This window comes from Pituophis catenifer, unplaced genomic scaffold, assembly GCF_029215685.1.
Source record: "Pituophis catenifer annectens isolate HBS135680 unplaced genomic scaffold, rPitCat1.0.hap2 SCAF_1, whole genome shotgun sequence".
In the NCBI taxonomy this organism is placed as follows: Eukaryota; Metazoa; Chordata; class Lepidosauria; order Squamata; family Colubridae; genus Pituophis; species Pituophis catenifer.
Window position 1 is genome coordinate 92,209,557 of NW_027256881.1, and position 25,772 is coordinate 92,235,328.

General features: G+C 38.0%; 1 protein-coding gene across 2 annotated transcripts in view; it reads left to right on the forward strand.

Moving 5' to 3' along the window:
* The window catches only part of PTPRK (protein tyrosine phosphatase receptor type K), a 376,839-nt gene that overhangs the window by 72,739 nt on the left and 278,328 nt on the right, over positions 1–25,772 (forward strand). The window lies entirely within an intron of this gene.

Consider the following 25,772-nt stretch of genomic DNA (forward strand, 5'->3'; position numbering starts at 1 on the left):
TCTATGACCCAGAAGGTGGAATTACTGGAATACTGAGCAATAGTCTGGCATCTTTACAGATAATAACACTATGAGTGTTTGGTGCTTTCCAGATAGCACTGGAGAGCCAGCACGGTGGAGTAATTTTGAAGCAGGGGTCTCCAACCAGAGGGGGGTTTCAGTAGGTTCTGACCAGTTCTGGAGAACCGGTAGCAGAAATTTTGAGTAGTTCAGAGAACCGGTAGTAAAAATTCTGACTGGCCCCACCCCCATCTATTCTCTGTCTCCCAAGTCCCAGCTGATTGGGAGGAAATGGGGATTTTGCAGTAACCTTCCCCTGGATTGGGGAGGGAACGGAGATTTTACAGTATCCTTCCTCTGCTACACCCACCAAGCCACGCCCATCAAGCCACACCCACAGAACTGGTACTAAAAAAAATTAGTGCAAAACTGGCTGGAATTCTGAGAGTTGAAGTCTACATGTCTTAAAGTTGCCAAGGTTGGAGACCCCTGCTTTAAAGCATTAGACCAAGACCAAAAAGGCTCAGCCATGGTACTGAGGACCAAAAATATTCACCCTCAGCCATGGAAGTTTACTTGGAGACATGGCAGTCCCTGTCTCTCAAGCTAACCTACCTCATAGATTTTTGGGAAAAAAATTGGGAGAGACAATACTATGTATTTTTTCCTTTAGTTTCTGAAAGAAAAGTAACATAGAAGTCAAACAAAATGTTTGGCAGAGTATTGACTTAAATCATTCACATTTGAATTTTGAGATAGAATACAGTAAAAATTGGCTGTTACCTTCAAAGCAGTTAAAAACAAAACAATTAAAGCTATTGCACTCAGAAGATAACAAAAAAAACAACAACACGTGACTGTAATTTATACTCCACAAACTCCACAGCAATGAAAGAATATGTATGCTTACATCTGATAGATTAACCGCAACTCCTAAACTAGGGATGTGCAAAAGATTTCTGCTGCAAAACAGTTATTTTGTATTACAAAATTATTTTGTATTACAAAATAACTACAAAACAGTTAAGTGTTGTATTTGAGAAACAAAACACTGTTTTGACAGTTTGGTTTCGAAGCTGAAACAAAACACACCTTTTTTTTGTTCCAAGCACGAAACAAAGCTTAGTTGTTTCAAACAGCATTCTCTGGATGGCATTCTCTGGATTGTTTTAACTGCTCAGGCCACTGATAGGACTTCTTTTGTGGATTGCTATATGTATTTTTTCCCCCAAATATTTTCCAGCCAAATCTAGTCCTGTTGCAGTTGATTTTGACTGGATGGGGAATGTGGGAATGGAGTGTTGAGAGGAAAGAAGCAGTTATCTACAGGCTTGGCAGCTTGCCTGGGAATTTCTTTCTCTCTCTCTTTTAGAGTGCTATTATTGAACTTCATACAAATGGATAGATGAGCTGCCTCTGTGTTGTGCTCGGCTTTATTTTACAGGCAGAGGTAACAGGAAGTTCTGCATGCATGATTGTACTTCTTGCTCAGCTGTTGTGTTTTAGAAGTACTAAGTATAATGTTGATTTGGTTGATTTGCTAAGTTTGTGTGGTTTCTGCACTGTTTGCTTGCTTTTGTGCCCCGCTGGGATTGAACTTCAGTGTGAAGATTCTGTGAATTCGGGCAGCACTGCCAAACCTTGGCATGTGTGTGCATTCTGTACGTGTTATTCAGTCTTGTTCAAATGTACTACATTCACTTGCATTTAAGAAACGTAGCTTGTTGCTCCAAAAAGGGTAACTACAAAGAACAAACACTGTCACTTTTCCTGAGTTGTATTCAGCATGTAGGCTGCCAAATACCCAAAACATGTTAAATCCATCCTGATCTTGCTAAATGGTGTGGCACATCCAGAGGGGGAAAAAAAAACCACCAAGGATTTTTTTTTTCTTAATGTAATGCAGAACGTTAAGATAACCTTATAGGGAATATGAGCTAATTGAAAGGGAATTTTAGAGAGATTAGGTGCTTTCTTTGTCTTCTAATCTTTTGCCTGAGCAATTCAGAGACTATGCATAAATTGGAAAGCTTATATCTATTCTTCCTGATAACAGATTCGAAACAGATTTTTCAAAGAGTGAAAGCAAAAGTTATGTTCCCATTGATTCCTAAGGATAGCGGCCCCCAGCCTTTCTTGCGCCAGGGATTGATTTCAGAAGAAAAATTGTCTTCCACAGATGGGGAAGGGAGGATGGTTTCTTGCACAACCTAGGTCCCGCTTATGCACAAATGAAGCTTTGCTTGCTTACCTGCCACTTGTGCAGCCGGGTTTCTAATGGGCCGTATTGGTCTGTAGGCCGTAGCCCAATGTTGGGGATCCCTTCCCAAGTTGATATATTTAAAAGTTTTAAAAAATATTTTTAAAAATCTTCCCTTCAAGTCATTTTTCTTTAGTAAGTAGTAATTATCAGCTGCTCAGTGGCTAAGACACTGAGCTTGTCAATCGAAAGGTCGGCAGTTCAGCAGTTCGAATCCCTAGTGCTACGTAATGGGGTGAGCTCCCGTTATTCGTCCCAGCTTCTGCCAACCTAGCAGTTCGAAAGCATGTAAAAAATGCAAGTAGAAAAATAGGGACCACTTTGGTGGGAAGGTAACAGCACCTTTGGCGTTTAGTCATGCTGGCCACATGACCATGGAGATGTCTTCGGACAGCGCTGGCTTTTCGGCTTTGAAACGGAGATGAGCACCGCCCCCTAGAGTTAGGAACGACTAGCACATATGTGTGAGGGGAACCTTTACCTTTAGTTAGCAGTGACCACAACTTCAGTTTTTTTGTAGCCGAATAAAAAACAAACAAATCAGCAATTGAACTTAAGTTTAATTATTTCTAATTCTTCGAGGTAGGCCAGGCCAGGGAACAAACAGTGCAAGGACTCCTGGAACTCTACTTTACTGTTATAGGGTAGAATAATAGAATCTTGAAAGCTTGCTAGGGTTTCTTTCTCCCTTTGCTTACCCCAAGTACCAGAAGCAAGACAGAATTGAGTCTCTTTCTCTCTTTCCCAGGGCTGAGTTGTCATTAATCATAGAGCACAGACTCATAGGGCTGTACGGGACTTTGGAGATCTTCTAGGACAAACCTTGGCTCAAGGCAGGAGAACTTACACCATCCCAGTCAAATGGTTGGCCAGTCTATTTTTGAAAACTTCTAGTAATGGAGCACCCACAATTCTAGGAGGCAAGTTGTTCTGTTGATTGATTGTTCTAACAAGTTTTGAAAAGTATCTCTGACTTTTCTACCTGGATGGATACAGCGATCTCCTAGGAAAGGGCATGCTTGATTTGGCAGCTGCAGACAGATGTTACTGTATATGTATGCACAGGCATCCTAGTCCAAATCTTCCTTTTATCTTTCAGTCCAGATTTTGGAGTACCACAATAGTACTGTAATAGCTACTTTCAAAGTATAATGCTAGCATGATAGGGAATATTCCCGGAAAGTTTATTGATATAACAATGAAAATAAAGAAACAAACAGCCATATATTTGGATTATCGTACATGTACAATATACTTGACTACAAAAAAATGTTTTTTATGTTTAAGGCAGTGGGGAAGGGTAAGAAGAAGAAGAAGAAAAGAGGGACCTTCTGATTGTTCTTTAGTTTGTGACTATTACTAGGATTCTGATTTATGGAAATGTTTTCATTGTTAATTACTACTGTGGACAAGATAATGAATAACTGGAGAGGTGCAGCCTAGATGACCTTGTCTGTTCACCTTTGATAAACAGCACAATCGGTGCTTTCTCGACAGACTGATATGCTGAACAAAATGAATGCTTCTGAAATTCCAAGTTCATTTTTCAATTAATGGGGATATTAAATAATTAATCATGCAAAAGGGGGAAATAAAGGTCAGGACTACTTTATTTATCCCTTCAAACAACTTGCAGCTATGTAAGGATGGAATAAGGGACCTTTTGCACTATAAAATTAATCCTACCTGCTTGCAACACCGCCATCCATTTTCTTGTCTACAGTTCTCTAATTAATTATATTTAAAAGCAAGCACTCTTTCACTTTTATAACTAGCAATTAGGCTTTCACTTTTATGTGGTTCCAATTGATAAATGGTTGAATGCTACACTGCATCTTCCTCATTAAGTTCGACAATGTAGCACGGATGTATTTAAACCAATCCTCCTCGTCTCCTGGGTGATTGCATGATGTCCACTGTTGTTCCAGAATGTGAGGGGGAAGTAAGTGTTTATGCTGAATCAGCTTCCTCTGGGCTAGTGAATCACTGTCAAATTATTGGAAATATCAGGTTGGATCCATAGTGATAGTCTGTTCCTGTTCAAATCCCCTGAGTAGATGTTATTTTTTGGAACGTTTCCACAATTGCATATTTGTCCCTTCTAACCAGTCAGTGTTCCACCTCTCCTTTTCTTTTTCTTTTTTTTTAAGACAATTGATTCCATGTTGCTGAAATCATAGACAAACACAAGGATAAAAAACAAAACAAAACCACGCTATCATTTTACCAGCAGTAAGGAAAGAAATGCTAATAATTATACATGAGCACATTTCACATGCCACATTTAAATACTCTGCTTGATGGGCAGGCGGTCCCTATCTCAACCATCAATGGCACATCCAGAGTCTTGACAGTTGTAGGCAGTCATGCATACCAAATACCACAATTTCTCTTTCTTCGCTCTCCTTTTTTGTTCTCTTCTTCTGCTTTAAAATTTTGATCCTCCGTGGAGAGAAGCCATCCTTGTAGAAGTAGTAAAGGAAAGGGGGAAGAGAAAGGAAAGGAAGGAGGGAGCTATTGGCAAATCCAGTATTCTCAGGAACATTGGCTTCATGTCATGTTAACGGGCACACTGATGCCAGATTTTGTTATCCATTCTGTCAGATATTGTTAAATTAATTATTGTTTTGTTGGTTGTTTGGGTGCCAGTATTTGTTTCCTGGCTTCTGTGCCAATATTATTGGATTGATTTGTGATCTGCTGTTGGAGCTTTGTTTTGTTTTATGATGTACCATGCCTTGGTGATGGTGCATAATAAACACATTATTATTGTTATTGCCTCTGAGGTAACCTCTGATTCAATGACTAAGCCAGGCATTTCCCTCTCCCCTTCCTCTATCATGTTGATACAGAGTTTTGGCTTGCTTTCTTGAAACTGGCCATACCTCTAGGCATTGGTTGGAAGTTATCTCCTTGCCCTTTGTTCCAGCCACTCTTAAGAAATTCAACCAAAAATCCAGCTTGCTGAATAAAGAATCCAGTTGCAGAATTGTTAACATGTATTATTTCCCCCTCACAATTTCAAGGAGATTGCAAATGCAATAAAAAAATAGATCCACATTTGCAATCGATCTGGAACCATTACCTCTTATTGATCTGGGCTACACCGTTTAAATCATAATGAAAAGAGGTGATCATTTGTGCTTATAATATTACAATGTAATACAACATAGTATTACAATGTAAAAATACTGATATTTGAAAATATAATATTCCCTATAATTGTAAACAAAATTATTTCTTGTAGTTGTGCCTTACTCCTAAGAAAACAGGCAGTCCATGACTTACAACAGTTTGTTTAGTGACCGTTCGAAGTTACAGTGGCATTGAAAGAAGTGACTTATGACCATTTTTCATACTTATGACAGTTGCAGCATCCCCAAATCAATCACGGGATTGATTTACATTTGAATGTTTGACAGCCGGTTCATATTTATGACAGTGGCAGTGTCCTAGGGTCACGCGATCACGTTTTGCGACTTTCTGACAAAGAAAATCAATGGGGAAACCAGATTCACTTAACAACCATCTTACTAATTTAACAACTTCAGTGATTCACTTAATAAATGTGGCAACAAAAGTCGTAAAATGGGGCAAAACTCACTTAACAAATTTCTCACTTTAACAACATAAATTTTGGATTCAATTAGGGTCATACGTTGAGGACTATCTTTGTTTCATTTTGTTGTTAAATAATTTTACTAGTAGTATTTATTACATTAATGGTGTGAATATCATTCTTTTTGGGTAGACTTGTTCAAATGCAATATTCTTATTTGCATTAGTATGTTTCTATCAGGATTGAACTATATGACAAAATCAATTAGTTGACCCTTTTTAATCTTGACGTTCTTTCTCTTGCCATGAAAACTTTGTAGATTTTCTTGACGTCTGAACTTTGGACATAATTTTAAATAGATTAAATAATCATTTGAAATACAGTTAGTCCTTGCCTTATAACAGTTCACTTAGTGACCGTTGAACGTTGTAACAGCACTGAAAAAAGTGAGTTAAGACCATTTCTCAGACTTACGACCACTGCAGCATCCCCATGGTCATATGATTTACATTCAGGTGCTTGACAACTGACTCACATTTATGACGATTGCAGTGTCCCAGGGTCATGTGGTTATCTTTTGCCACATTCTGACAAGGAAAGTCAATGGGGAAGCCAGATTCACTTAACAACCAGGTTACTACTAATTGAACAACTGCAGTGATTCACTTAACAAAGGTCGCGAGAAAAGTCGTAAAATGGCGCAAAACTCACTTAACAAATTTCTCACTTAGCAACATAACTTTTGGACTCAATTGTGGTTGTAAACGGAGGACTACCAGTAAACTTAATGTTCATAGTGCCTTGGTTGGCTGCACATTTGAATTAATTGATTTCATAGGGAAGAATGCTCATTTGGTTAGCTAATTTGTCAATTTTCAAATTTTCATTAACAGGAATTAATCCATTAAGGGAAAAAGATGTGAAATTAGGAAGTTGATCTGAAGTTAAATATGGGAAGACAGTTTCAGACCACGGTTGCATATGGATTCCACATGTCTTTTTTATGATCTTTAGATCACTCTCTAATGCAGTTATTAAGAAATTGGATATATAGTATTGTATGCATTTGAATATAATCATATGGTAGCTTAGGGGAAGGATCTGTTCTGCTCAGCTGTGGCTTTTAAGTTTGGCAGAACCTTTGGAATAGCAATAGCGATAGCACATAGACTTATATACCACTTCACAGTGCTTCACAGCCCTCTCAAAGTGGTTTACAGAGTCAGCATATTGCCCTCAACAATCTGGGTCCTGATTTTACCGACCTTGAAAGGATAGGAAGGCTGAGTTAACTTTGAGCCGGTGAGATTTGAACTGCCGAATTGCTGGCAGCAGGCAGTCAGCAGAAGTAACCTGCAGTACTGCATTCTATCCACTGCGCCACCAAGGAATGCATTGGCTTGTTTTAGGTTCAAAATAAAATACTTTTCCCATAGCTGGATGATTCAAGCAAACCTGACAAACAGGTATAGACTTTGTTCTCAAATTCTGTATCTTGTGTCAGCTGTCTCTGCTTCTTCCTGTTGGTGCCCAGACAAGTTCTCCTCCGGGGTATTCAAACTAATTCTTTCCCCAGATACAGACATTCTTCTTTAGATAACTGATATGCTCTAGGTCAGTGATGGCTAACCTTTTCCGGACCGAGTGCCCAAATCATGCACGCACGCGGACGAATGTGTGCACACATGCACGGACTCCCAAAATGCATTGCGCACACGCCCCCTACACATGTACCCTGCCCATGCATGCACGCACATGCCCCACACCTGTGCATGTGCACATGCCCCCCCTGCGCACTCCTCACATGCATGTTCGGCCCCCATGCATGCCCCCTGCATGTGCCCTGCCCCCCCGTGTATGCGTGACAAAGACCGGAAGACCAGCTGGCCAGCAGGAGGCGCATGTGCATATGAGCCAGAACTAAACTGGCCAACGGTTTGCATGCCCACAGGGCGCTGCATGCCACCTCTGGCATGCATGCCATAGGTTCGCCATCACGGCTGTAGGTTCAGGTACAGGTGTATCCTCAACTTACAGCCATACATTTAGCAACCATTCAAAGTTACGATGGCATTGAAAAAAAGTGACTCATGACCAGTCTTCAAACTTACAACTGTTGTAGCATCTCCATGGTCAAAATGTGGGTGCTTGTATATATTTACAATGGATGCAGCATCCCAGGATCATGTGATCCAGATTTGTAACTTTGCCAGCTAGCTTCTGGCAAGTAAGTCAATGGGGGAAGCTGGATTCGCTTAACATCCACACAATTTACTTAATAGCTGCATTGATTCACAACAGCCATGGCAAAAAAGGCTGTAAAATCAGGCACAATTTGCTTAACAGCAGAAATTCTGGTCCCAATTGTAGTCATAAATTGAGTACTACCTGCACACTAAATACATCACCAGCCACAATGTGACCCAGCCTCTCTCTGAATTCTGTTTCTCAGTTAACAACTATTTCAGTTGTGAATTTATTTTATAAGCTAGAGAAGTTTTGGTTTCTCTCTTGAGCATGAGGCAGGGAGAAAAATGTAAATTCTGATTCTGATTACAACTCTGCTTCTCTCTGAACATATTTCTGAAGGAAGCATTTGCACTTTCCAAACAATTCTATGTGACTTTCCTTTCACATTTCCTACTCTTCACAGCTGCCTGTAGTGCAAACATAGTTGTCATAGCAGGAGAGCAGAGATCCTTGTGTAATTTAGTTACTGGCTAAACAAAGCTGAAGAGGAGAGATAAAAGGTCATTTCTTGCTGTGGAGATTTGGGAGCCAAGGAATCTGTATCAAGTGCTTAAAATTTGTTCTATATCTGTAAAGAAACAACATATGCCTAAAATGTTAAAACCATTAAAGACTTTCTCAATATTGGGACAATTTGTTTTATGATTGTTTGAAAAGTGGTTCAGCTTAAGTAGATATAAAATGATGAGTCTTTTTCCTCTAAAATCCTAATTTCATATTTGTTTTCTTTAGGTAAAATATTTGTTAACAGCTTTATTCTTTAGGTCTGTAGGTAAGCTACAAAATAATAATTGTAGTGACATAGTACAAAAATCAACAATAAAACCAACTGTTCTAATGCCACTGGCTGTATATACATAATCAATTTCCAAAGGATTTATGAAATATTTAGTAAGTTCTTCACTAGCCTTTGAAATATAGGTAGTTCTTGACTTAAAAGCACAATTGAGCCCAAAATTTCTTTTGCTAAGTGAGACAGTTGTTAAGCGACTTTTGCCCAGGGGTGAAATGCTCCTGGTTCGGACCAGATCGCCCGATCCGGTAGCGATGGCGGCGGGTGGTTCGGAGAACTGGTAGCAAAAATCCTGCGTCCCCCCCACACACACTTGCCCAGCTGAGCCGCACGATCATCAGAGACTTTTTTTTTTACTTTTAAAAGCATTTTTTCTACAACCTCTTCTGACAAAAAAATGCTTTTAAAAGTAAAAAAAAAGCCTCTGATGATCGCGCGGCTCAGCTGGGATCATCAGAGGCTTTTCAAAGCATTTTTTTCTGCAACCTCTTGGCCGAAGAGGTGGTAAAAAAAATGCTTTGAAAAGTCTCTGATGATCCCAGCTGAATTGCCTGATCGGCAGAGGCTTTTCAAAGCATTAGAAAAAATGCTTTGAAAAGTTTTAAAAAAGAAAAGTTGGCCACGCCCACCCAGTCACATTACCCCCCCACCAAGCCACGCCCACAGAACCGGTAGTAACAAATTTTACATTTCACCACTGATTGTACTCCATTTTATCACCTTTCTTGCCATATTTGTTAAGTGAATCATTGCCGTTCTTAAGTTAGTAACATGTGAAGTGAATCTGGCTTCCCTATTGACTTTGCTAGTCAGAAGGTTGTGAAAGGTGATCACATGAACCTTAGACAACCATCATAAATATGAACCAGTTGCCAAGCATCAGAATTTTGTGACCATGGAATGCTGCAATGGTTGTAAGTGTAACAAAATATTAGTTGTAGGAAGCAATATAATATTTTTATCCTGGTTGGGGACTTCCTATAGCATGTTTTGTTGATTGCTCAGTATAGAATTGTGATTGTGAACCTATGGCACACATGCCAGAGATGCCACACAGAGCCTTCTCTGTGGCCACGTGCACCGTCACCAGCTGCTCTCTTCTGGATTCTGGTGTGCACATGTGCGTCGATCATCTGGTCTTCGCGTGAAGACCAGCTGGCCAGCACACATGCGCGTGCCAGAACCCAGAAGAGAGCAGCTGCTGGTGTGCATGCATGCATGCATGCATGTGACAGAACCCGAAAGAGCAGCTGGCCGGTGTGTAGGTGTGTGTCGAAACCTGGAAGAGAGCAGCTGGTGACAGCGTGCATGCCCACAGAGAAGGCTCTGCATGCCACCCCTGCCCTAGGTTCCCAATCACGGTTCTATACTGAGCAATCAACAAAACATGCTACAGGAAGTCCTCAACCAGGATAAAAGTAGTATATCATGCACATGCACGCCGGTCAGCTGCTCTCTTCCAGGTTCTACCGCTCTGGTGTGCTCCAGTTTCGGCACTCAGTGCCGAAAAGGTTAACCATCACTGATATAGAAGATTGAATGAAATGGACTAGGTTTTTGACTTAATTCAGGGAGCCTTCTCTTACTTTTTTAGATTGTAAATTGTGAGTGTGAAAATGATAGGGAAATGAGATAATGAGATTAAATCCATTAGGAAGTACAGTTTTTATTCTTTGTGCTAAACATGAACATTTTTTGTTTATAGACTTAACATTTTCTAGTTTCTAGGGCAAATATTTGGTAAGTATCTCAATGTTCAACAACAAGACCTTAACAGAGAAAGAATGAAGCAAAATGCACAATTTGCACAATCATATTTCTCCTGATGAACTTCTCAGTTTATGTAGCAATGATAAACCTATTGCAAATGAGTTCAGGAAGAACATCAGACTGCCTCTTCCAAATGACATTGTTTGCTGCCAAATAAGTCCTTTCAACAAGGAATGGATGGAACCCTTTAGTGATTATTGAAGAGCCAACTCCATCATTGCATTAGATATTTAATGCCAGTCCCCAACTGGCAAGCCAAATTTATTCAAGTTTACTCCATGGCTCATCCACACAGCATAGAATTGGGAATGGATACACTCCATCATGATTCAACATGAAATTATTGAATTATTGGAGAAACTACTATGATGACAAAATGCATTCATTTTGCCTCCCTTCAGTTTGCATAAGAACAATTTTGAGACCTGCCAGAAGCTTCCATTATCATTGGTCCCAACTGGAGACCAGCATTTGAAAAATGGATGAATATTTAATTGCCAACAAAGTCACCAACATTATACCAAACAACAATGAAACTGAACCCACATCACAGCATTATGTTAGAAGAACGATGAGTTGGTTTGCAAATAATTTCAGATCCCTTCGTTCCTATGACAGCTTGGAATGTATACTTTTCTTTCTTCTTGGAGATGATGGATGGCACCAACCCCAAACGATGAATAAGAAACTAATGCTAATGTGCTACTGTACATATTGAATGAGAATAATAACTTCTTAGAAGAAAATGTTTAGTCCAGCAATATGTGGTTGACGTGCTGCTAAGTTTGAAGGTGAGAAGCTTAGTTACACAATATCAATCCATCCATGGTCATTCTGTTTCTCTGTTTAGATAAGGAAATACCTCTGAAAGGATGACCCAACAGGGCACAGGTTGTCAAGTGAATGGATGAAATTTTATGACCTGCAGAACAGTATTAGTTTCAGATTTTTTTCCTCTTAGTTTTAAGTTAGTGCTTATTTATATAAGCTTCTTAAAATAAAAGCCCACTGTTATGCTTACTAAGTTTCAAGTCCACTTGAATTTCCTGGCTCTGTTTCTTTATTTTGTCTTTCCAATGGCCATCTTGCTTAGAAGAAAGGAGATGGAATTCTTGCTTCAGGGTTTGTAAGATAAGGGTGAGAATGATGGTGCAACAATCAAATTTTTCTATCTTGTTGTCCTCTGCAAGACACTTTTAAGTTGCTGGAGGGTATCTTTGTCCTGTCCTACAGTGGTAGTTCAGTTCCTTTTGTGCTCAGTGCTGCCTTATCTCTTTGGTTTGGTGTTCTGTCTGAACATGACTGATTGAAAGTATACATAATAGAAGCCTTTAGAGCTCTGGTTTATATTTCACTATTGGAAAAATTCTGACCTTTGTGTTCACACAGGTAGCAACTGTACATTTAAATTCAGCCCCTAAAGACAGCCAAGCTTTCAGAAGTTAGAGGCTCTGCTTTTAATCAAGGCATGTTGCTCTTTGAACACCTTCTGGTGGAAAATGCAACAGAGATCGAAGAAATAAATCATGACCCCCTGTAATCAAGCAGGTTTCTTTCTGTCTTTGGATAGACTTGATTATATAATCCTGAAAAGCTGCTAAGTCACCTTTCCCCACCCACTAGGTGCAGTAAAAACACTAATGTACTGAAACATTAAAATGCTGATAGCTTTAGCCTTGTTTTCTGCTTACAAAATAAAAATTTCATAGTCTTACTATATTATTTTTATACCTGACTAGAAAGGTATTAGGGCAGTCTAGCTATTAAATTGGCATAATGAAGACAGTTAAATATTAAATATCTCATCAAAAACGGAACAAGTGGAAGAATTATCAATTGCCACCACCGTGCTCACTTAACCATATCTCTCCTTACCTCAAAAAATTTGCTAAATGGCTGAAATTTGCAATTGCCATTCATTTATTCCTATCATTAATGTGATTTCTGCTGTTTGGCAAGATTTCAGAAATGATTTGCTCTTCTTCCTAGGGCTGAGAGAGAGTTACCAGCCTGAGGTCATCAAGTGGCTTTGTGCCTAAGGTGGGACTAGAACTCATAGTCTCCCTGTTTCTAGCCTGGTACCTTAAACACTACACCAAACTGGTGTTTGTATCCCCCTCCCCCAATTCTCTGACTCTCTCTCTTTTTCTCTCTGTCTACACACACACACACACACACACACACACACACACACACACACACACAGAGAGAGAGAGAGAGAGAGAGACAGACAGACAGACAGACAGACAGACAGACAGACAGAGAGACAGACAGAAAATGGATGTGAGAGAGAAGGCACCAAGATAGAATCACTTGGGTTGGTGGGTGCTTATTTTGCTATGCACAAAAGAGGCAGTGGGAGATTAGCTTTATCCTCCTGCTTCGTCTTTTCCATTTCCATTGCTCTTCTGCATATTCTTCTAGGCCTGGGTTTAAGATGGTTGTGCTTCTGTTGGATATATCTGGGGAGGGGGGGGACTTGTCATCCTTTTAATCTTTTTTCTTATTCCCTTGTTTTTAAAATAATTTTATTATGTTGTATTTTTCCATTAACAGTAGTTTAATTCTATATTGCCTGGTTTGGAATTGAGCTGTGCCTACCTTAAATGATAATAATAATATTAATAATGCCAGAATTGACTCAACACCCCAGACATAATGACTGTTGATCATATAGATAAAGAAGTCTGGATCGTGGACATTTGCAATATCTGGAGAGAGCAGAAAAAAAGAGAAAGAACTGGAGGAAATCACAGAATATAAAGACTTGCAAATAGAAATAGAATGACTACGACAACAGAAGAATGTAAAAACAGTAATAATAGTGATTGCGTATAGTCCCAAAATATCTGGGGGGGACCACTTGAACATCATCAGCATTGACAAAATGACCTTCACCTAGTCATGATTTCCCCAGATCTAAAATGTCTGGGATTTGGTTTTTTTCACCATTAAAGAGTCTGAAATAGCCTTTGATAGTGCATCGGAAGTGACACTAAGGTACCCTAGAAAAAGGACAGGAAAAATGTCTGCAATCTGCTGATCAGCAAGTACTGGAGAGAAATTAGGACTTGGCCAGTGATAGATAGATAGATAGATAGATAGATAGATAGATAGATAGATAGATAGATAGATAGATAGTTAGATACATACATACATACATACATACATACATACATACATACATACACATACTGTATATGAGAGGTTGATCACAAAGTGTTAATGATTTTTAGGTTAAGGTAGACATAAAGCACAAAATTGCTTCACAGATTCCAACTCAGTTGCAAACCATCTTATATGAAGTGTGAAATCCTATTCAGCCCCAGTTAGCTCTTCTTATTTAGATCTACCTTTTTTTATTTGGGCATGAGGGAAAATAAATAAAAAGAACTAGAACTGTTTGCCCAGTTTTCTCCCATTCATAATTTATGTGTATTTCACAGGTTGGGCCATGACTGCTCATATAAGCGCCAGTGTGTTATTCTATTAGTTTTAACTGTTTAGCACTTGAGTGACAAATATATAATGAGAAGTGGGTGGGAAAAAGGGAGAATAATAATAAAAATGTTTACAGGTAGTCCTCGACTTACGACCACAATTGAGCCCAGAATTTATGTTGCTAAGTGAGAAATTTTTAAAATGAGTTTTGCCTCATTTAATGACTTTTCTTGTTACATTTGTAAAATGAATCCTTGCAGTTGTTAAATTCATCACACAGTTGTTAGGTGAATCTGGAATCCCCATTGAATTTGCTTGTCAGAAGGTCGGTAAAGGAGATCACATGACCCTGGGACACTGCAACTGTTATAAGTATGAACCAGTTGTCCAGCCATCCGAATGTAAATCATACGACCATGGGGATGTTGCAGTGGTCATAAGTGTGAAAAATGGTCATAAGTCACTTTTTTCAGTGCCGTTGTAACTTTGAATGATCACTAAGCGAACTGCTGTAAATCAAGGACTCCCTGTAGTCTGTGAAATACTTAATTAAAACAATCCACTTTCCAAACTGTGTGTGTCTGTGTTTAAGACAATTCAGCCGTGTAATTCTAAAAAGATAGGACTGAGCTAAGTGGACAAGTGAAGTTGGCTCTGTGGTAAGGGAAGGGTGAAGGAGTCAGGAGCAGGCTGAGAGCCAATGCACAGTGCGAGCATATTCATTACCATATTTTTCAGAGTATAAGACACACTTTTTTCCCCTCCTAAAAGAGGCTGAAAATTTGGGTGCGTCTTATACTCCCAATGTAACCCCGCGCGCAGTGTCCAAAATGGCTACCCGGAATGGCTGCTGCTTCTCTTACCCCTTCCGCACTTCTCTTACCCCTTCCGCACTTCACCTGCTTTAGTCGATGGAGCTCCCTTTTGAAGCTGTTTTTCAGTCCCAATGCGAGTGCAGCAATCTTCCGAGCTTTGCCTACTTTTCTAATTGCTGCTCCCTCCGACGATCAGCTGTGCTTTAGAAGCTGTTTTTTAGCCCCAACCAGCCCCAACCTCAAAACCAGCGAGCGAACTAATGTGCTGAAGCTGACCAGGCTAAGGACTAGGCAGATGAATATCTGGTAGACAGAATTTCTTTTCCTATTTTCCTCCCCCAAAACTAAGGTGTGTCTTATACTCCAGTGCGTCTTATACTCCGAAAGATATGGTAGGTCTTTTTTATTATGATTATACTATGTTAACATTAATAAAGCTGTTTATTTTTTTTTAAGTCTCTCTTCTTTGAAATAATCGTAGGAAGAAGGAGGAAATAAAAGGCGTAATTTATGATTAGTCCTTATTAGACTTTTGGGGATCTAGTTTGGTCTTGACACTTTGACTGTAAAATGCAAAGGTGGTAATATGTGGAACAGTAGAAGTTTTTAAGTGTTGTGGTGATCTCAGTAAAATACATGCAGATTGTGCTATTTTTTTTCTAAGCACTTTCTTACAGTTCTGTATTTAAGGGTTACATTTATTCTGAAATCTAGAAGAGGTGTAATTATCACATTTGGCATTCCCCTTTTCAGCTTGCAATGCTTTGAACAACAAAGGGTCAGAGAATGAGCTCCCCTAATGAACACTTAGAAAGAACAGGATCCTTGTTAATGTAAAGGCTATCTCTTGGATAAAAGTGCACAATGAAGGATGTATAAAATTACAAAAGTCAGAAATGATAGGCTGGGAAAAGGTCTTACATTCACTCTTTGGAGAATGTAATATCACATTTTAGGGCACTAATGGGACTGAAGGAAAAGGTATAGAAGAAAACACAAAGTATACGGACTTTAATTCTAAGAGTTAGGATTAGATATAAGTAGGAAAAAAAACAGGAACCAAGAATTCTGATGAAATATGTATATCTTAAAATGATGTCTGGTATAACAAAATTAGCAGTGATTTTATGGCTCTTAGCCCTAAATATTGAAGTGATTTCATTGACTGTGGTTTGCAAATTCATCATTTGCATATTATGTCAGAATATATAAAACACGTGCATTTGTAATGTTTGTCTAAATTTATTATGGATTCTTTATGTCCATTTCTTGATGCAAAATACATTGAAGCTGATAGAGTCAGTCAAATCAAATCTGCTAAGAATCTAAATAGAAGCAGGGTATTGAGGTGGGGACTCTCCAACCTCCATTATTGAAAAATCCATTACTTTCCAAGATGGCGTCTACTTTACTTTTCCAAAATCATTTTTGGGCTTCCAGACAGGGCTGGAACAATTCCTATCTACGTAATTGAAGAATCGTTGCTGATGATCAGTGTTGACAACATCATGCTAGATTAGGGCAGAGCCACTGTTTTCTAGTATGTGTAACTTGTTTATTGGTATTTGTTATTTTTACAAATAACTTAAGGAGTTATTTGTACATATCTAACACACCTTCCTTTTCTTATTTTCTCCATGACAACATTCCTGTGTGGTGAGTTGGGCTGAGAGAGAGAGTGACTGGCTCAAAGTCACCCAGCTGGCTTTCATGGGTGGGGCAGGACTTAACTTTTAGGACTTTTTTGGTGGATGTTGGGTTAAAGTAAAAAATGAATATATTAAGCCACTTTTAACCAAAAACTTGAGAAAATAATGCATTTCTCATGGTGCCTTGGTTAAAAATCTGAGGGTTGGCATAGCCATGGATGACTTATTCATGAGTATATATAGTAATTTAAAAAATTACTATAATTTTTTTTTACTATGTTTAGTGAGAGAATAGTCAAATTTTTACTCATTGTATTCATTCTTTCTCTGTTTGGGACATGCTGGTTGGGAGTGAATAGAATTGTAGTCATAAGACATCTAAGGGACGCAGTGGCTCAGTGGCTAAGAAGCTGAGCTTGTCAATCGAAAGGTCGGCAGTTCAGCGGTTCGAATCCCTAGTGCCACGTAATGGGGTGAGCTCCCGTTACTTGTCCCAGCTTCTGCCAACCTAGCAGTTCGAAAGCATGTAAAAAATGCAAGTAGAAAAATAGGGACCACCTTTGGTGGGAAGGTAACAGTGTTCCGTGCGCATTTGGTGTTTAGTCATGCCGGCCACATGAACATGGAGGCATCTTCGGACAGCGCTGGCTCTTTGGCTTTGAAACGGAGATGAGCACCACCCCTTAGAGTCAGGAATGACTAGCACATATGTGCGAGGGGAACCTTTATCTTTTACATAAGACATCTGAAAGGAGGGGAGAAGATTGACGAAGGGTACTTTGGACTCTTTCTTGTTCTGTTTTTCTTTGCATTGTAATGCACTGTAGTATAAAAACAGAGCACTGGTTAAGTTTGAACCTTATTAGCACTAACGTGTAAAATTACTTTTGCTCATCATCTTCAGCACTGGGGACTATGGTCGTGACCCTAAAAAATAAGAGCAGTCCGTTTTCTGTTTCTGAAGTTGCATTGTCAGATTTGGAATGAAATTCTCAAGTCATGCCTGAAGGCTGTTTTAAGGCTTGATATCTATGCCACCAGAAGATATGAATTCATATAACAGTTCCTATTTTATGTGCAAAAATAAAAATGAAGCCCACAAAACCTTTCAACTTTCATATACTAATCAAAGCTATTACAAAATTACATTTATACCACATTAGTTAATAATAAGGAAAACGGGACATTAAACATTTAAACTAGCAAAAGCAGTCCAGCTGTTCAAACAATCTTTCAGCTGAAAGCCTCAATAATTTGAATAATTTTAATACAGGGAAAGAGAATGTTTTCAGACTGTTGGATATTTTTTTATTTTATTTTACTTTATTTTATAATTTATATGGCCAACCACTTACTCTCAGTGATTCTTGGTGGCTTACAAAAAATAAAAACCCAATATACAAAAAGTATAAACAATAATCCCCCCTTCTATAATTAATAGAGAACGTGTCCTGCTAATTCTGTTTCTTTTTTCCTCTAATAAAAAGTGCCATATACATTTCCACAATCCTTCTGTTCACTATGGAAGTGTTGGCATTTAATTCAAAAGAATCTGCCTGATCATCTACCAAAAAAATAAATAAAAAAAATAGAGTTTTTTAGATCAAAATTAATTTTTGAAATAACATCTGTTAAAAGGGAATCATTAAAATACATATTGAATAAACAATATTGAATTTTGAGCATGACATCTCCAATGATAAAGTGAACTCATCAATTTATTGTAGAAAAGATTCATTGGTGTCTTCTTTTATTTACAAATATTTCTGTAAGTAGACATAATTTTCAGCAATGGGAACATGCTCCAGCCAAAATTTGACTTCACATACTGGTATTCCAATTATTTTCCATGTCTTTCTAAGCCATTGAATATTAAATTTAGGAGTAAATTTATAAGTATTTTTAATTTGTAAATATTAATTTGTAAATATTGGAATCAGGCTTAGAAGAATTCTTCTAGACTGGATTGTTAGTGGACTCTAGTAACAATTGAAGAATAACAGTTCTATAAAATGAGCAACAATGTTATGCTTGTGAACAGGTCTGGAAGAAAAGTAAAATAATAAGAAATCTCCTGGGAGGACAACTAACAGAAGGTAGCTGAAAGCAAATGTATTTGCTTGCCTTTTGGTATAGGAATGTTCTTTCATTTGCTATTTGGTAGTCATTTTGAAAATGAATAAACTCTCTTCTCTGTCAGCGATGTATGTGAATTACAACATGCTCTCCAAATTCCAAACATAATTTCTGCTTCTCCAATATTGAGGAATCTTCTCTCAAAGAAGTCCAGTAGTCCACCCTGCTTTTAATGACTAATTGCTTCTGCATTTAAGAAGATAAAATTATTTCATTTTGCTTACCGTAGCATGCCTGATACTAAGTGCCTAGTTGGGAGGGAGGAAAAAAATTCTGAGACCACCTATCAAAATAAATTTCTTGAGCTGATTAAGCATCTCCCCTCTTTCCATTTTAGAACATGCTTAATATAGCTTATTATCAATGTTTTGTTTAGTCATTAGCAATGTTAAAAAGCACAAGTGTCACAGATTGCAGATAATTAGATTGCTACTGTTTTACTAAAGTTAAAATGCAGTTGAAAGTAATAAAGTTTAAAAAAAAAGTCCAGAGGAACCTAAGTCAGTTTCTTGAATCTGGGAATCAGAAATGCCTGAAAGATTGCAGTGCCACATTCCAAGTAAGGAAAAAAATCTGTATCAATCTTCCATTAAATATTTTAATTATCTTTGAGTTTCTCTCTGTTGCATTATCCCTTTTCTTAAAGACTGGCCCCTGGCTTATTTTTGTGGGACTATTTGTTTTGACTGAAATTTGAGTTTTTTGAGGATACTGATTTGATTTTGGAACCTCTGCACAGCAGCAAACTTTAGGGAAGGGAAATCTTATACACACACACACAAGCTCTTTGAGTGACCTGTGCCCTGACCCCCTCTTTTTGTGATAATAAAAAGAGAAACTGCCTGTCACATCAGGTAAAACTGCAGCTAGAATACAGCTCCTAGATAACCAGTTTGGTTCAAATGAAGCCATGGGTTTGGGAGAGAAGAATTTGTACTCTTTCTGTTAATAGATCCCAAGTGGGACTTGAAACAAATTTCTGTTCTATGCCTGTCATTGCATTTGCTATCACTCAGTCAATATTCTGGAGCCCTCTTTTGTATTCTTTAAGGTCCTGGAGTTCTCATCTCCCTTCACTTTCTTACACTGCATTTCTGCAGACCATAAACTTTCCGGAACTACGTGCCTTCAATAGGTGGTCCAATTTTCTCTTCCAAAATGAGTCAAAACAGTTTTGCTCTGGGTACCTATCGAAGATGTTTCTTAGTAAAATGGAATGGTCTTTTAATCTAATTTAGAATTCAAGAAATGAATACCAGAGCCTTCCTAGTACAGTGGTCTAAAGCACCCTGTTATTAAGACCAGCTGCCTGCAATTACTGCAGGTTCAAATCTCGCCAGGCTCAAGGTTGACTCAGCCTTCCATCCTTTCTAAGGTAGGTAAATTGAGGACCCAGTTGTGGGGGCAATAAGCTGACTTTGTATAAATATACAAAAGGATGAAGGCTACTGCTTAGCACATTGTAAGCCGCCCTGAGTCTCCGGAGAAGGGCGGCATATAAATCAAATAAAAAAAAAATGCTAATATGTCCAGTTAGCTAAAAAGTCAATCTTCTAATAACACCATCTCATTGCCAATTGCTTAGTTGTTTTTACTGCAGAGGCAAATAAGCGTCTAATGAAGAATGTTCATGTAATTTCTCTTGTTCAAATAACCTTTTGAGTTCTTGACCTTCATGTAATTATAACTTGTTTATATACATATTTGAAGATGATAATAGAACTGTGAAATAGCAGTACTTAAAAAGGTTCTGAAGATAACCATCTTCTAGTTTTTACTTAGTAAACAGCCTAATAGGCATGACAGTCTGGCCTAAAGGCCTTGAAATCTAATTTGAGACAACGTGCTAAGTAAATAAGTCAATGATAGAAGTGCTGAGACAGAGAACATAATGACATCAAATTGAACTTCAAAAACTAGACACCATCAAAGAGAAAAAAATTGAGAAATCATAAAATCATTATGTATTTTTAAATGTAATATTCTACAGAATTTGATGCTTTTCTGACATAAATATTGATTTTCGGAGCTCTATCCAGTTTGATTTTTTGCTGTGTAATTTATATTTCCTTATTATGTCTTTCTGCTAGGGCAGCATTTACTGATGTTCTACAATAGTAATTGTATTACAACAATATGATTCCAGCTACATCTTTTCATGGAACTTTTTTTTATTATTATTAAATTGGTAGTATTTAAGGCACAAATAATTTTCTAAGTAACAAAATAACATATGTCTGTTAGGGACTTCAGCCATTGCTGGGTTATGAAGACCAGTCTGTTGGATTACCTCAAAACATGCCATTATGTAGGTATTATGGACACATTGTAGTTGTATAATTGAGAATGTAATAGATCCTACTGTGGTTGTAGATGTGTGCAACAATGTTTAGCTAGAAACTATACTAAAGAAAATAGAAAAGGCTATACCACCAGGTATTTTACCTTATTGACTCAGCTACGGTCCTATGAAGGTTTACCTAAAAGGAAGCCCCTCTGAATTTATCATGATCTACTTCTGAGTGAATCTCAATAGATTTAGGAAATTATGATAATAAGATAAACCTTTTTGTTCATCATCACAGGGCCGTGATAGCTAATCTTTTTGACGTTGCGTGGCAAAAGTGGGGGGAGTGTTGTGGTGGTGGTGGTCATGCATATGCATGCCCACACCCATAATTCTATGTGCCCTCCGCATGTGCCCCCCCGCGCTCCCCCTGCTTTTGGCACGCGATGGCATGGTGGGCTCAGTAGGCCCATTGTTCGCCCTTCCCAGGCTCCAGAGGTTTTCTTGGAGCCTGGGGAGTGTGAAAATGGCCTTCCCCTATGCCCCCAGAGGCCCTCTGGAGGCTGGAAACGGCCCGTTTGCTGATTTCCAGTGGGACCGGAAGGCCCGTTTTTCACTCTCCCCAGGCACCAGAGCCTTTCTAGGAGCCTGGGGAGGGCAAAAATGGCCTTCCCCATCCCCCAGAGGCCATCTGGAGGCCGGAAACAGCTCGTTTCCCGACTTCTGGTCTCACTAGCTCGCATGCCCACTGATATGGCTCGTGTGCCATAGATTCACCATCATGGTCATAGGGTCATTCCTATGATCCCTATACTATAACCCCATTCAGTTAATTAATCCATATGTAGCTCTCACCATATAAGCAGTAGTGAGCAGTTGCCTCCATAAGGTCACATTGTATTGTTAGTCATCCATGACTATGCTGTGATTGTCTTCAGCAAGAACTTGTACAGAGATTTACAGGAAAAGACTTCCATGTGATTCCAAATCCTGTAATATCAAGATATTTATTTATTTGTTAGTTTGTTTGTTAATTTTTTATGCCACCCACAAGGTGACTCTGAGCAGCTATCAAGAGTTCCACCTCACATATTCCATGAATCAGTGGTACATGAGTACACCAGCTTTCTATACTTTTAGAAACTGAAATATGCAGCTTCATATTTACTATATGTCCATTTTCCCCTCAATTGTGATTATTGCATTGCTATGTGTTGGCCCTTTTTGGTGCTTTTATTTTCAATTTTATTTAAACATGTAAATGGAGAGGATACTTGCAAGGAAGAAAATGCTCTGAGCTTTGTAAAACAATAAAGTGAAATTGTCTTATTCATATCTCTTGCTGTTAGGATGAAGTCTCAATGCTTAATAACTGATCAGAGAAAACACTTGATTTAATATAGAGAAAATTTCTTGTGCCTACTGTTCCACCTTAGAAGTTTTTCTGCAGCATTTGGGTTCCCTGTGCATTCCAAGATAGACGGACAGAGACATGCAATAATTGATAAAGAAACTTGGGAATTAATGGCAAGATGTACTAAGTATAAGCATCTAACAAAACTCCATGTATAAAAAGGAAAATAAGAACTGTATATGATAATTCATTTGCTCCAAAAAATATGAAAGAATGAATTTTTTTGGGCTTCAAATAATTTCTAATTGAAGATTTCTGGCTATGTTGCACACCGCGTCATTAATTTTTGGTAAATCTTAAGAGCCATGGATATGGAAAAGCAAACTTTGATCAAAGATCTGAAACTGATAACCAAACGCTAATGCCTTTAGTATTGGGCGGTGGAAGAGAGTTTTATGTTCCTGAAATAAAGGAAGTATATCTTAATGATTTGCAAACCTAATTGAATTTGCATGCTTTTTTACTCTTCAGAATGAACTAGACTGCTATAATGGAAAGAAAAATTGCATCTGATGATATTTGGTCTTCGACCTTCATGTTAATTAAAGAGCAGCTATTTCCAGCTTTATCTCAATATTGCAGATTCATTGTTAGTTGTAGCAAATTAAAGCATCTTTTTAATATATGTATATATTTTGGATTCATTCAATCTTGGATGGGTATTTAGTATTAGATAATTAACACACACACCCGCACACACTCACAAATAATATGTCACATGTGTAGGGGGAAAAAAGGAGGACTTGCATTATCTGATTGAACTTTGGACCAGTAATTTTCTCTCAGTTCAACCCACTTCACAAGATTATTATTGCATAGAAAATAGAGGTAATCCTTGATTTACATCAGCTCATTTAGTGATCATTCAAAGTTACAACACTGAAAAAAATGACTTATTACTGTTTTTCACACACATGATTGTTGTAGCATCCCCATGGTCACATGATCAAAATCTGGATGCTTGGTGAGTGATTCATATTTATGACAGTTATAGTGTCCTGGGGTCATGTGTTCTCCTTTTGCGACCTTCTGACTAGCAAAGTCAATGGGGAAGCCAGATTCTTTTAACAACCATGCTATTAACAACCACAGTGATTCACTTAACAACTCTGACAAGAAAGGTCTTAAAATGGGGCAAAATTCACTTAAGAACTGTCTCACTTAGCAACAGAAATTTTGGGCTCAATTGTGGTTGTAAGTTGAGGACTACCGATAGGAGGAGGAATGCTGCTATTGGATACGTTTGCTGCTTTGAATTATTTGTAAAAATAATAATGACAGGATAAAAATAAATAACTAAATAAAATAAAAAATAATCCGCTTACTCATTTCCCATGGATGCTGCTATATGGATCAGTTTCTGTTAGAAATTGGTTATGAGAGTGATGATTATCCCTAATCACCATGCAATAGGAATAGGAATAGGATAGGATAGAATAGAATAGAATAGAATAGAATAGAATAGAATAGAATAGAATAGAATAGAATAGAATAGAATAGAATAGAATAGAATTCTTTATTGATCAAGTGTGGTTAGATACACAAGGAATTTGTCTCCGGTGTATAAGATTTCAGTGTACATACAACAATAGTGTTAGATCATTTTCATAGTCATAATAAATAACAAATGAAGCGGTCATTAAATATTCTTCTTCTTCCCTATACTATCTTTTAAAAATGGAATTCCCAACTTTGTCTATGTTTTCTTGATACAGTTTGCCACATAATGCCATTAGGCCTTATTCTTCATTTCAGTAGAATAAGCTGAGAAATGAAATTGAGAAGAACTAGATAAGAACATCTTCACCTAATTCTCCCTTATTCACCTAATGCTATATTGCTTATTTTAAAAAAGTATAAGCATTTCTAGATTTTGGACTAGAAGATCTAAAGGCCCTCCACTGCATAAATTTACACTCAACACATGGAGGGTGTGAAGATGAGGATCCTCAGTGAGTAAGAATTATTATTTTGTTCCCCTTTTCTACTATTGAATTTTTATTTGAATGCCTGAAGAGGATTCCAATGTGATTTTTATTTAATTCCATTGATTTCCTGATTCTTTGGTGCTTAGTTTGTATTCTTTAAGTGCAACAATATTTGCTTCCCTTTTGATGGGAATATTCCTTTCTGAAAGAGGTCGTGTTTATAAGAATTGTGATGTTAAAAGAATACAAGGTCATTCTCGTTAAAGGTTCTGGGAGAACAAGGTCATCCTGCAGTTTTAATATAACCAAACACTAATGTATTTTTCTCAAGGCATCACATTTAATCACTAATAAATTGTAAAACATGTTTAGCTGAACCTTATTAATTAATCTTAAGGGGCACACATAGCATTCCCATGAGGAAGAAATAGTGCTGATATTAATTTAAGGAAAAGTTCAGAAAAATAGTTCAGAATGAAAGATTGCCAAACATTTCTCATGTATATTTGTTCCACTTATAAAAAAAATATTAATGGCTGAAGTTTTAATCTTCTTCAAATTAGATTTCATGCCAGACATTGTAGCATGCTTAATTGATCTTTGAAATATAAATCAAGACGTTAGTTGCCCAATTTAATTATTGTGGAAAACTACACTGAAGGTCAAATGGGACAGAGTGAGAAAATGTATGTAAACATGAAATACACATTTTTAACTTAGCTCTTGCATGATGGTGCTGTAGTAGCACTTTATCATGTTCAACTTCGTAGGTTTTGAATCCAACCATTCTAATGCAACAGAATTAGGTCAGTTACTTTAAAAACTAGAAGAGATCAATGTATATTCCAATATCAAAAAGAACAGCCCTAAAGAATTCTCAAACTACCAGACAATTAATCACACATGCTCAAGATTTTGCAAACCAGATTACCACAGTATATGGCAGTGATGGCGAACTTTTTCAGCACCGAGTGCCCAAACTGGAATGTGAGTGCATGTGCGTGTGTGTGGTCACCAGAGCGCCAGAAACCCAAAGATCAGCTGGCCAATGAGCACATGCCTGTTTTTTTGGCCAGTTTTGGCTGGTTTTCGGGATGTTTTCAGGGCCATTTTCCAAGCCATTTTTGTGCCAAAAACAGCCCAAAAATGGCCTGAAAAATGGCCCCCAAATGGCCTGAAAATGGCCCTGAAAACAGCCTGAAAAATGCCCCCAAAATGGCCTGTTTTGGGGCCATTTTTTTGGCTGTTAACCAGCACTCTGGCACCCCTGAACACCAGCTGGCCAAAGAGCAGCTGGTGACAGTGCATGCCCACAGAAAGGGCTCTGTATGCCACTCTCTGGCATGTGTGCCATAGGTTCACCATCTCAGGTATATGGAATGAATACTCGGTATATACAAGCTGGTTTCTGAAGAGGTTCAGGTCTGTAAGATCACACTGTTAATATGGAATGGTTAGTGAGAGTTTTAA